Source organism: Mobula hypostoma, chromosome 9 (genome assembly GCF_963921235.1).
Source record: "Mobula hypostoma chromosome 9, sMobHyp1.1, whole genome shotgun sequence".
Taxonomy (NCBI): Eukaryota; Metazoa; Chordata; class Chondrichthyes; order Myliobatiformes; family Myliobatidae; genus Mobula; species Mobula hypostoma.
This window is the reverse complement of record NC_086105.1, coordinates 18,855,574-18,864,029: the sequence shown is the minus strand read 5'-3', so window position 1 is coordinate 18,864,029 and position 8,456 is coordinate 18,855,574.

The following is an 8,456-nucleotide window of genomic DNA, read 5'->3' as shown; positions in this document are numbered from 1 at the left end:
ACTTACTTAATTACTTATTTATTTATCTATCTATCTATCTATCTATCTATTTATTTATTTATTTCCCCCTTTTTTTTTCTCTCTCTCTCTCCTTTTTCTCCCTCCGTCCCTCTCACAATAACTCCTTGCCTGCTCTCCATCTTCCTCTGATGCTCCCCTCCCCCTTTCTTTCTCCCTGGGCCTCCCATCCCATGATCCTCTCCCTTCTCCAGCCTTGTATCCCTTTTGCCAATCAACTTTCCAGCTCTTAGCTCTATCCCTCCCCTTCCTGTCTTCTCCTATCATTTCGGGTCTCCCCCTCCCACTTTCAAATCTCTTACTATCTCTTCTTTCAGTTAGTCCTGACGAAGGGTCTCGGCCCGAAACGTTGACTGTGCTTCTTCCTATGGATGCTGTCTGGCCGGAAGCGTTCCACCAGCATCTTGTGTATTATTTGGATATATTTGTTTGGCTTCTGCAAACTTCTAAATAACTTCTATTAATAACAACATTTTTTTTGCATTTATTTGTTTTGTATTCGCTTTGGCAGAATTCCGCTTTGAAAACTCCTTTTCATTCAGTGTGCCTGCTATTTACTTCCTTGAAATGTGTTGCAAACCAATCAGAAAATACATTTAATACACCGCATTTTGGAGTGCCATCAGCGCCGGACTTCGAGGCGAGTGGTCCCAAGTTCAAATCCAGCTGGATCCTTGCACACTTTCCATCCGTGCTGGGTTGAGCATCAAGCTAGCAACTTGGCCTCATAAAAATAAACAGTCAAATGCGATGGAAACAACAAAAATACCACCAAATGCACCACAAGGCATGAAAAGGAACAGCTATACCACATTTTAACAGGGTGAATTATTTTCCATCTCCTCCTAGATAGAAGTGTTCCAAATGTGCAGTGGCAAAAATCTAGCATTTTAATAAATATAGCCACATCAACAATTTGGACTTAATCTATATTATAAACTACAAGCACCATTATATGTATCAATAAAACTGTTATCTAAAGCAGAGGAAGAAAGTCTATAACTTTCTCATGTTGATTATTATTTCAAGGAAGATATCACAAGGCAAACCATGATCTTTGGCAAACAGACCATTATTTTGACTAAGATTATCGACAGATAGAGTTTCATTTCCATCCATTTCTCAAAGCAACAGAAGCCAAATAAAATCCAAAGTCTCATTCTCTTTATATAAATTCATTTGTTGTAAAGCTGTGAACTGAACAGATCTCAATAAGAGTCATTTTTATATTTTTACAGAAATATACCAATAATACCTCCTGAAAGTCACTTTTGCTCTTTGGGAATGTTGTATTCATTTTAATCTCTGCTTTGTATTGTTCAATCAATCGTGAATAGAAAGTTTGTTACAGTGAACATAATTCCAATTATAACTGTTCTAAAAGCCTGCCTTTCTATTGACCACAGTACATGGCATCCACTTGAAATATTTCTGCAGTTGTGTATTGTTGAAACTATTGTTTTGCTTGGCTAGTAATTCCTGAAATATTTTTCAATCCAGTATATTTATTAGCAATCTTGTCTTTGATTGATATTGTGTAGCACAAACATCAAAACATGAATTTGCACTGCACACAAAATGGTGGAGGAACTCAGAAGGTTAGGCAGCAACTATGGAAATGAATAAACAGTTGAAATTTTTGGCCCAAGCCCTTCTTTAGGACTGCAAGGGAAAAGGAAAGATGCCAGAATCAAAAGTTGGGCAGGGAGGGGAAGGAAGATAGCTAGAAGGTGGTAGGTGAAGTCAGGTGGGTGGAAAGGGTAAGGGCTGGAAAAAATAGGAATCTGACAGGAGAGGAGAGTGGAGCAGGGAAGAAAGGGAGGAAGGAGTGGCACCAGTAGAGGTGATAGGCAGGTGAGGTGAAGAGCGAAGAGCTAAGAGGCCAGAGTGGGGAGGAAAAGGGGAAAGAAAAAAATTGCTGGAAAGAGAAATTTATGTTCATGCCATCAGGTTGGAAGCCACCTAGATGGAATATGTGTTGCTCCTCCATCCTGAATTTTGCCTCATTGGAGCAAAAGAGGAGGCCATGGACCAGCATGTCAAAACAGGAATGGGGATAGGAATTAAAATGGTTGGCCACCAGCAAGTTCCGCTTTTGGTGGATAGAGTGGAGGAGCTCAACTAAGTGGTCCCCCAATTTACATCAGGTCTGACTAGTGTGGAGACACTAGTATACAGGAGCACTGTATACAGTGGACAACCCCAGAAGATTCATAGGTGAAGTGTGTCTGTTTGGGGATCTGGAAGGAGGAGGTAAATGGGCAGGCGCACCATTTCTGTTACTTGCAGGAATATGTGCATTAGTAGGGAAGGACAAATGGACAAGGGTTACATTTTTATTCTGGCATCTTGCCTGTTCCTTTTCAGTCCTGAACAAGGGTCTCAGACCAAAACATTGACTGTTAACTCATTTCCATAGATGCTGCTGACCTGCTGAGTTCCTCCAGAATTTTGTGTGTGCTGCTCCGGATTTCCAGCATCTGCAAAATCTCCTGTGTTTATGAATTTGCTTTAGTTCATTTCCCTTCACCTGGTACAAGTGGACTAAATTCCCCCAGCTATCAAAAGCTAGTAAAATGAGGGGCAACAGAAATTCCAAACATAAGGAATAGAGAAAAAGAGAGGATGAGGTATCTTCATGTTGAAGCCTGGAGATCAAGGGACAACTCCTTTGCTGTCATCACCCCCTTCAAGGACAAAGGTGATGCCAGTGCCTTTCCAGTTTAGCACAGAAACCCGCAATGACCACATTGGGATATTATGGAAGTGTGAGAGTTTGCAGTACTGGCACTTATTTGCACTTGAATTATCCTAGGTGAAATATGTTGAAACTAAATTTTATGCTTAAGAATTATTAATTCAAAATACACTGATCAATGATGAAGGGATTACAAGGGAATACAATGATTCAAATGATAAGGGAGTTGAAAGCATTTAGAAACATAGAAAACCTACAGCACAATACAGGCCCTTCGGCCCACAAATCTGTGCCGAACATGTCCTTACCTTAGAAATTACCTAGGGTTACCCACAGCCCTTTATTTTTCTGAGCTCTATGTACCTGTCCAGGAGTATCTGAAAAGACCCTATCGTATCCGCCCCTACCATCATCGCCGGCAGCCCATCCCACGCATTCACCACTCTCTGTATAAAAACCTTACCCCTAACATCTTCTCTGTATCTACTTCTAAGCACCTTAAGACTGTGTCCTCACGTGCTAGCCATTTTCAGCCTGGAAAAAAAGCCTTTGACTATCCATACGATCAGGTCACCTCTCATCCTCCATTGCTCCAAGGAAAAAAGGCAGAGTTCACTCAAACTATTCTCATTAGGCATGCTCCCCAATCCAGGCAACATCTGTGTAAATCTCCTCTGCACTATTTCTATGGTTTCCACATCCTTCCTATAGTCAAGCGACCAGAACTGAGCACAGTACTCCAAGTGGAGTCTGGCCAGGGTCCTATATAGCTGCAACATTACCTCTCGGCTCCTAAACTTAATCCCACAATTGATGAAGGTCAATGTACCGTATGCTTTCTTAACCAGAGAGACAACCTGCTCAGTAACTTTGAATGTCCTATGGACTCAGAACCCAAGATCTCTCTGATCCTTCACACTGTCAAGAGTCTTACCATTAATACTATATTCTGTCATCATATTTGACCTACCAAAATGAACCACCTCACACTTACCTGGGTTGAACTCCATCTGCCACTTCTCAGCCCAGTTTTGCATCCTATCAATGTCCCGCTGTAACCTCTGATCACCCTCCACACTATCCACAACACCTCCAACCTTTGTGTCATCACCAAATTTACTAACCCATCCCTCCACTTCTTCATCCATAAAAGTCACGAAGAGTAGGGGTCCCAGAACAGATCCCTGAGGCACACCACTGGTGACCGACCTCCATGAAGAATATGACCTGTCTACAACCACTCTTTGCCTTCTGTGGGCAAGCCAGCTCTGGATATACAAATCAATGTCCCCTTGGATGCCATGCCTCCTTACTTTCTCAATAAGCCTTGCATGGGGTACCTTGTCAAATGCCTTGCTGAAATCCAGATACACTACATCTACTGCTCTACCTTCATCAATGTGTTTAGTCACATCCTTAAAAAATTCAATCAGGTTCGTAAGGAATGACCTGCCTTTTACAAAGCCATGCTGACTATTCCTAATCATATTATGCCTCTCCAAATGTTCATGAATCCTGCCTCTCAGGATCTTCTCCATCAATTTACCAACAACTGATGTGGTCTATCATTTCCTGGGCTATATTTACTCCCTTCCTTGAATAATGGAACAATACCCACAACCCTCTAATCCTCCAGAACCTCTCCTGTCCCCGTTGATGATGCAAAGATCGTCGCCAGAGGCTCAGAAATCTCCTCTTTCATCTCCCACAGTAGCCTGGGGTACATCTTGTCCAGCCCCAGTTACTTATCCAACTTGATGCTTTCCAAAAGCTCCAGGACATCCTCGGCATCTTGGACTTCCAGATAGTGGTCCACGGCAGGGGTGATTGATAAGTTCGTGGCCTAAGGTAGAAGGAGATGAGTTATACAGCTCTCGTTACATGCACGTGCAGTTCAACTCTTTGAGTGATTATGCAGAAAGTTTGAAGTTAAAAACTCATCTCCTTCTACTTTAGGCCACAAACTTATCAATCACCCCTGCTGTGGACCACTTTCTGGAGGTCCAAGATGCCGACTTCTACAAAGAAGGGATCCATAGATTACAGTATTTATTTCAAACACTACCAATACAACTGCCACAGAAATTTTTTCAAGGGTTAAATAAATGTGTGAGGAAATTTCTTTGGAAAGGTAAGATGTCAAGAATATCGTTGGAAAAATTGACATGGAAATTTGAGTTAGGAGGGTTACAACTTCCAAATTTTAAGAATTATTATAAAGCAAATCAACTCAGATTTATTGCATCTTTTTTTGATGAATGAAAACCGGCATGGATTAGAATAGAATTAGATAAGATAGGATAGGAGAAAATACACCCGCAGATTTTATATATAAATGGGAATCTAAATGGCTACGGGAAAAGAAAGAATCTCCTATATTAAAACATTTGATTGATCTATGGAATAAGATAAATGTTGATGATGAAATAAATAAATCTTTATTAGCAAGGAGACCTTTGATTCAAAACAGACTTATTCCTTTTACAATGGATAATCAACTTTTGTATAATTGGTACCAAAAAGGGATTAGATGTATAGGAGACTGTTATGAAGGAGGTATGTTGATGTCATTTGAACAATTAAAGAATAAATATAAAGTATCAAATAACACTTTCTTTTGTTACCTTCAATCAAGGGCTTACTTAAGAGATAAACTGGGTCAAACAATGTTTTTGCAGAAACCTAATGAAATTGAAACTTTAATTCAAAAAGGAAAAATTTAAAAATCTATTTCTTTTATGTATAATCTGATTCAAAAACAGACGCTTAAACAAGGAATCCACAAGTCAAGACAAAAACAGGAAACGGATTTGAGTATTAATATTGATGAAAAAAATTGCTCAAGACTTTGTCTTGACAGTATGACAAATACAATAAATGTTTGACTCAGATTAGTACAATATAATTTTTTACACCAATTATATATTACACCGCAAAAAAATAAATAGATTAAATTCAAACTTATCTGATCAATGTTTTTGGTGTAATCAAGAAATTGGTACTTTTTTACGTTCTACTTGGTCCTGTTCCAAAATTCAACCTTTTTGGATAAGTTTAAGAGTTTTATTGGAACAAATTACTGGAACTCAACTTCCACATAACCCTATATTATTTTTATTAGGTGACATTGAAGGGATAAAACTGAAACTTAAATTAAATAAATACCAGAAAGAATTTATAAAACTTGCATTGGCAGTAGCCAAGAAGGCTATAGCAGTTACTTGGAAATCAGATTCGTATTTAAGTATGGATCGTTGGAATAATGAAATTTTTAGCTGTATTCCACTTGAAAAATTTACTTATAATTTAAGAGATAAATATGGTACATTTCTGAATATTTGGCACCCTTATTTACACAATATAGGATGGTATATATAGGTGCTCCGATGATAAAGATATTGGTCCTTTGGGGAAAGAAACGAATAAATATATTAAATTTATTTCGAATTCCATGGAGCATGTGGAGACCTTCCAATATCCAAGCAGTCTTTCTTTCTTTTTTTTCTTTCTTTTTCTTTCTTTTCTTTTAGGTAGGGGTATGTTTCAGGGGGAAGGATTAAGGGGAGGGGGGAGGGTAGATATTATTATTCCATGTAACCAAGTTTGAAAACTCAATTAAAGAAAAAGAAGGGATCCATATGCTCCATGACTGCTGGACGAAGTGTGTACATGTAGGAGGGGGGCGATGTTGAAAAATCAATGTGCTAGGTTTTCTAAAATTGCCTCCTTCTACCTTAGGCCACAAACTTATCAATCACCCCTCATATAAGAAACTATTTTGAACCTTAACAAAGGGTGTAGTATAGCCATATTTCTCAGCCATGGGTAATATCATATGGAGGCATTTCAAAGGAATATTGATAAATGGTTAAAATTGACTGTTGATACATGATTTTTGAATATTTCATGATTTTTTAAAAAACACTTAGATTGTTACAACTTACAACATATAACTGCATGCAAGTTAGAGACACTATTAAAAAGTGCAAGTAGGATAATTTACAGTACTGGAGAAATCACATGATTTTTCCATATAGCTTGTATTCTGCCATATATTTCATCTTTTTTAAAATTATTTTTATTCCACATTTGATGTGTGACTCACAACATAGGGCTATTCTGATGAGAAACAACCCACCAGTGATCACAGTATGGGATCACTGAGAGTGATGCCTTGGCCAGAGTGTGCCTCAAGGATATCAGATCACTTTAGATCATTCTGAGTCCATTTCAATTTGCTTAGTCTTTGTATAATACTGCATCAATTTACCCACAACATCAGTCAATTCAAATGACACTTCCAATAACTAGTCCAGTTTGCTGTCTGAGCTATGACATTTACAGGTGAGGAGCCTTCTGAGAAACGGAGCACATTTCTGGAAATACATGTCATATGTTACATTGGACCTAAGTGCCGCTTATGAAATGGGTGTTCCAAACCTAGAATAACCTCACCTTCATGAACTAGCCTGAATTAACCAGTTGCATCACTTTCCTCTTAGAAAGTCTCCCAAGATGTTACGGGGATGGCTTTGTTAGTTGATATGCTAACCTCTCTTTTGGAATCTTTTGCCCATATGTAATTTGATTTTCCATGTTGCTTTGACCTCGCCGTCTTGGGTCTCTGATAGAAGTGTGCATGTAAACAGCACTCTCGGACTTATCCAGATATCCCTATTTATCTCCTCGTCTGAAGTTACAGCAACCGCCCTTCAAACTGAGTTCTACAAAGAACAGCTACATTTACTGATACCAAAAGCAATGAAGGAGAACATGGAACAACCATAAAAGCTAAATCAGAGACTTTGAGAATTGACCTTTGGGTGATCTAAAAATAACTTTTTTTGATATTAATATCCAATTTATGCAAGGTAGATTCATCTTCTCTAGCGTTAAACACATCCCATAATCCTGTTTTAACCCCTAATGACACTTGAATCAATGGTTGCCCATTAAATAGCCAGTTTTTAGGGCCTGTAAATAAAGGGATTGGCTGCAAGTCCAATTAGAGGCTAATTATGTCCTTTATAATAAGCTAATTTTCATTCTGTGGCTTATGACCAAAACTTTTGATATCTATATCCCTAGCAAGTATTGTTCATTTCTGTGACCCTTAATGGTTAATTGGCACTTCCTTCTTGATTTTTCTAGCATTCAGATGACTAATTCCACTTTGAGAATATGTATAATGTATTCATTGGACATCTCCTGCACAATAAAATGCGTTTAAATCTTCATCAGTCAACGGGGCACAAAATATATCATACACATTTTAGAACTGAAATTCAGCTAAAATCAATGTGATAATGTTACATTTTAATTAATTGTAAAATTATTTTTTTATTTTAGGAGAATTGTTCACACTAAATCATGAAACAATAATGCACTCTATAACATTGTGCTGCAGTACCTTCTAGCATGATGACAGTCCTCAGAAATTAAATGCAACACACATAAAAGTTGCTGGTGAATGCAGCAGGCCAGGCAGCCAGGCTTGACGAAGGGTCTCGGCCCGAAACGTCGACTGTACCTCTTCATATAGATGCTGTCTGGCCTGCTGCGTACACCGGCAACTTTTATGTGTGTTGCTTGAAATTCCAGCATCTGCAGATTTCCTCGTGTTTGCGCTCAGAAATTAAATTCTTCAGTTTTGTTGTGAAGATGGTCACAATGTTTAACATTTTGTTTTGAAGTTAAAGTAAAAAAAAGTTCACTTGATACGTAGAGAATATTAAATTTC